General features: G+C 35.8%; 1 non-coding gene across 1 annotated transcript; it reads left to right on the top strand.

The window, feature by feature from the left end:
* Window positions 1-437: 437 nt before the first annotated feature.
* LOC140843305 (U1 spliceosomal RNA) lies at window positions 438-601 on the top strand. The gene has a single exon (XR_012120931.1). It is a non-coding gene; the product is annotated as a U1 spliceosomal RNA (small nuclear RNA).
* The last annotated feature ends 4,734 nt before the right edge of the window (window positions 602-5,335 follow it).

The raw sequence follows: 5,335 nt of genomic DNA, 5'->3' as shown, positions 1-5,335 counted from the left end.
TAAATTCAGAGAAGGGCAAATCCTTCTCATCTTTAACTCCTAAGAAACACAGCATGTGGTATTCATTCTTCAGCTGTCTGTAGACATTCTAATCTCACAGGCAGCTGGAGAATACAAAACTCATCAAAAGGGATTATATGTATTACTAGTTAGATATACAGCTTACTTAGGAGAAATATATTTTAAGTAGGTTCCCAGAAGCATTCTGAAATATAATTTGCAGAAAATGTGTTTATTTTTTTTGCCAATTTGTGAGCATTCAATTAGTTATCACATATAAGATTTAATACAGTGTCAGATCATGCTTAAATCTTCTACAACCTATATTTTTTTCTTATTTTGATTTTTAGGAATTCTTTTGACAAAAGACAAAGATCATTAACTATGGACTTTTAATTTTGTTTCCAAGTAAACACATTAAAGAAATATTCCTAGTAGTACTTTCCTGGCAGGGGTGATACAATGATCACAAAGACAGTTTTCCCAGGGCAAGGTTTATCCATTGCAAAATGGATGTGCTGACCCCTACCATTTCCCCAAATATGGGAAACTCAACTGCATAATTTTTGATAGAGGGGGATTGCATTCATGATTTGCAGTGAAAAAAAATTCTTAATAAATAAAAAAGTTTTATTCATGAAAATATGCACTAGATAGTTATACATGAATTTAAGTTTGGAAGCACTGTAATTATCAATATAATATTGTAAAAATCCAACTGAAGAAATAAATATTAAATAATAAAGGGTTATAAAGTTTAGATGATAATAGGCTTTTTTTATTTATTAAGATATCATTGATATACAATCTTATGCTCAGATTTCACATGAGCAACATTGTGGTCACTACATTCTCCGTATCATCAAGTCACCCACCATATACCCCATTACAGTCACTGTCCATCCACATAGTAAGATGCTATAGAGTCACTAGTTGTCTTCTCTGTGCAATACTTCCTTCCCCGTGCCCCCCCATATTATGTGTACTAATCATAATGCCCTTTAATTCTCTTATCCCTGCCTTCACACCCACCTTCCCTAGTCCCTTTCCCTTTGGTAACTATTATTCCGTTCTTGGGTTTTGAAAGTCTGCTGCTGTTCTGATCCTTCAGTTTTGCTTTGTTGTTATACTCCACACATGAGAGAAATCATTCAGTACTTTTCTTTGTCCTCCTGGCTTATTTCACTGAGCATAATAACCTCTAGCTCCATCCATGTTGTTGCAAATGGTAGGATTTGTTTTCTTCTTATGGCTGAATAATATTCCATTGTGTATATGTATCACTTCTTCTTTACCTACTTGTCTACTGATGGACACTTAAGTTGCTTCCATTTATTGGCTATTGTAAATAATGCTGTCATAAACATGGGGGTGCATATGTCTTTTTGAATCTGGGATCCTGCATTTTTAGGGTAAATTCCTAGAAGTGGAACTCCTGGGTCAAATGGTATTTCTATTATTAGTTATTTGAGGAACCTCCATACTGCTTTCCACAATGGTTGAACTAATTTACAATCCTACCAGCAGTATAGAAGGGTTTCCCTTTCTCCACATCCTTGCCAGAATTTGTTATTGTTTGTCTTTTTTCGATGTTGGCCATCCTAAATGGTGTGAGGTTATATCTCATTGTGGTTTTAATTTGCATTTTCTCTGATGATTGGCGATATGGAGCATCCTTTCATCTGCCTGTTGGCCATCTGAATTTCCTAAGAGAATTGTTTGTTCAGGACCTCTGCCCATTTTTTAATTGAGTTATTTGCTTTTTGGTTGTTGAAGTGTATGAGTTCTTTATACATTTTAGATGTCAACCCTTTAGGGGATATGTCATTTAGGAATATATTCTCCCATACTGCAGGACACCTTTTTGTTCTGCTGATGGTTCCCTTTGCTGTACAGAAGGTTTTCAGTTTGATATAGTCCCACTTGCTCATTTTCACTTTTGCTTCCCTTGCCCAAGGAGCTATGCTCATGAAAAAGTTGCTCATGTTTATATTCAAGAGAGATTTCCCTATGTTTTCTTCTAAGAGTTTTATGGTTTCATAACTCACATTCAGGTCTTTGATCCATTTTGAGTTTACTTTTGTGTATGGAGTAATCCAGTTTCATTATCTTACATGTAGCTGTACAGTGTTGCCAACACCAGTTGTTGAAGAGGCTGTCATTTCCCCATTGTATATCCATGGCTCCTTTGTCATATATTAGTTGGCTATATATGTGTGGATTTACGTCTGGGCTCTATAGTCTATTTCATTGGTCTATGGGTCTGTTCTTGTGCCAGTAACAAATTGTCTTGATTACTGTGGCTTTGTAGTAGAGCTTAAAGTTGGGGAGCATAATCCCTCCAGTTTTATTCTTCCTTCTCAGGATTACTTTGCCTATTTGGGGTATTTTGTTGTTCCATATGGATTTTAGAACTATTTGTTCCATTTCATTGAAGAATGCTGTCAGTATTTTAATAGGGATTGATTGAATCTGTAGATTGCTTTAAGCAGGATGACCATTTTGATGATATTAATTCTTCCTATCCAAGGGCATGGGATGAATTTCCATTTATTAGTGTCCTCTTTAATTCCTCTCAACAGTGTCTTGTAGTTTTCAGGGTGTAGGTCTTTCACTTCCTAGATTAGGTTTATTCCTAGGTATTTTATTCTTTTTGATGCAACTGTGAATGGAATTGTTTTTTGATTTCTCTTTCTGCTAGTTTATCATTAGTGTATAGGAATGCAACATATTTCTGTGTATTAATTTTGTGTCCTGCAACTTTGCTGAATTCAGATATTAGTTCTAGTAGTTTTGTAGTGGATTCTTCAGGGTTTTTATGTGCAATATCATGTCATCTGTAAACAGTGACAGTTTCACTTCCTCCTTACCAATCTGGATGTCTTTTATTTCTTTGTGTTGTCTGATTGCTGTAGATAGGACCTCCAGTACTATGTTGAATAAAAGTGGGGCAATGGGCATCCTTGTCTTGTACCTGATCTTAGACAAAAAGATTTCAGCTTTTCACTGTTAAGTATGATGTTTTCTGTGGGTTTGTCATATATGGCCTTCATTATGTTGAGGTACTTGCCCTCTATACCCATTTTTTGGAGAGTTTTTATCATGAATTGATGTTGAATTTTGTCAAATGCTTTTACAGCATCTATGGAGATGATCATGTGATTTTTTTCCTTCTTTTTCTTGATATAGTGGATGATGTTGATGGATTTTTAAATGTTATACCATTCTTGCAACCCTGGAATGAATCCCACTTCATCATGGTGTATGATTCTCTTGATGTATTTTTGAATTTGTTTAGTTAATATTTTGTTTAGTATTTTTGCATCTCTGTTTATCAGGGATATTGGTCTGTATTTTTTTTTATGGTGTCTTTGCCTGGTTTTGGTATTAGACTAATGATGGCCTCATAGAATGATTTTGGAAGTATTCCCTCCTATTCCATTTTTTGGAAAACTTTAAGGAGAATGGGTACTATGTCTTCTCTAAATGTCTGATAAAATTCAATAGTAAAGACACCTGGTCCAGGGGTTTTGTTCTTGGGTAGTTTTTGTATTACTGATTCAATTTTATTGCTGGTAATTGGTCTGTTCAAATTTGCTATTTCTTCCTGGGTCGGTCTTTGAAGGTTGTATTTTTCTAGGAAGTTTCCCATTTCTTCTAGGTTACCCAGTTTGTTACTATGTAATTTTTCATAGTATTCTGTAATAATTCTTTGTCTTTCTGTGGTGTCAGTAGTGATTTTTCCTTTCTCATTTCTGATTTGATTTATGTTTGCAGATTGCTTTTTTTCTTGATAAGTCTGGCTAAGGGGTTATTTGTTTTTTTATTTTCTCAAAGAAGTATCTATTGGCTTCATTAATGTTTACTATTGTTTTATTTCTTCTCTGATCTTTATTATGTCCCTCCTTCTACTGACTTTGGGCCTCATTTGTTCTTCTTTTTCCAGTTGCAATAATTGTAAATTCAGACTGTTAATTTGGGATTGTTCTTCCTTCTTTAAATAGGCCTGAATTGCTATATACTTTCCTCTTAGAACTGCCTTGCTGCATTCCACAGAAGTTGGGGTGTTGAGCTATTGTTTTCATTTGTCTCCATATATTGCTTGATCTCTGTTTTAATTTAGTCATTGATCCATTGATTATTTAGGAGCATGTTGTTAAGCTTCCATGTTTTTGTGCACCTTTTTGTTTTCTTTGTACAATTTATTTCTAGTTTCATACCTTTGTGATCTGAGAAGTTGGTTGGTACAATATCAATCTCTTTAATTTGCTGAGGCTCTTTTTGTGGCCTAGTATGTGATCTACTCTGGAAAATATTCCATGTGCACTTGAGAAGAATGTGTATCCTGCTGCTTTTGTGTGGAGTGTTCTATAGATGTCTGTTAGGTCCATCTGTTCTAATGTGTTGTTCAGTGACTCTAACTCCTTACTTATTTTCTGTCTGGTTGATCTGTTCTTTGGAGTGAGTGGTGTGTTAAAGTCTCCTAATATAACGGCATTGCATTCTATTTCCCCATTTAATTCTGTTATTATTTGTTGTATGTATTTAGATGCTCCTATGTTGGGTGCATTGATATTTATAATGGTTGTATCTTCTTGTTCAACCGGCCCGTTTATTATTATGTAATGTCCTTGTCTCTTGTTACTTTATTTGTTTTGAAGTCTATTTTATCTGATGCAAGTATTGCAACACCTGCTTTTTTCTGCCTATTGTTTGCATGAAGTATCTTTTTCTATCCCTTCACTTTCAGTATGTGTATGTCTTTCAGTTTGAAGTGAATCTTTTGTAGGCAGCATATGATGGGTATTGCTTTTTTATCCATTCTGTAGCTCTGTCTTTTGATTGGTGCATTCAGTCCATTTACATGTACGGTGATTATCAATAGATATGTTCTATGTGGGCTTTGGATTTGTGGTTAACAAATGTTCAAGGGCAGCTTCTGTACTGTTGGGGATGGTCTTTGTCTTCTTACATGTTTGTAGGCAGAATGGGAAAGCACCTTCCCCCATGTCTGAATGCAGCACGGGAAAGCACCAGCTTGAGAGCAACCGGTGCAGTCCTTGGAAGTTATCTGCCCACAAAAACATATCTTGTCCTAGAAGATGAGCCAAGACTCCTCACTCTGAAAATAGGGAGACCTTGAGGATGTGTGAAAACACCACCCCTGCTTCTGGCCTGCCCCCCCTGAGAAGGGAAAGATGAGTATAGCACTTGGCTGAGGTCTGAGAAAGGCAGTATAAAAATAAAGGTGCTGCGCCACATCGGGGCTGCAGCCATTGTCTGTCTGTCTGTGTTGTCTGTGTTTTTTGTTCTCTCATTTCACCCAAAGATGAGC

This window comes from Manis javanica, chromosome 8, assembly GCF_040802235.1.
Source record: "Manis javanica isolate MJ-LG chromosome 8, MJ_LKY, whole genome shotgun sequence".
Taxonomy (NCBI): domain Eukaryota; kingdom Metazoa; phylum Chordata; class Mammalia; order Pholidota; family Manidae; genus Manis; species Manis javanica.
Note: the sequence above shows the minus strand (reverse complement) of the source record. Positions and strands in the feature narration are given on the sequence as shown.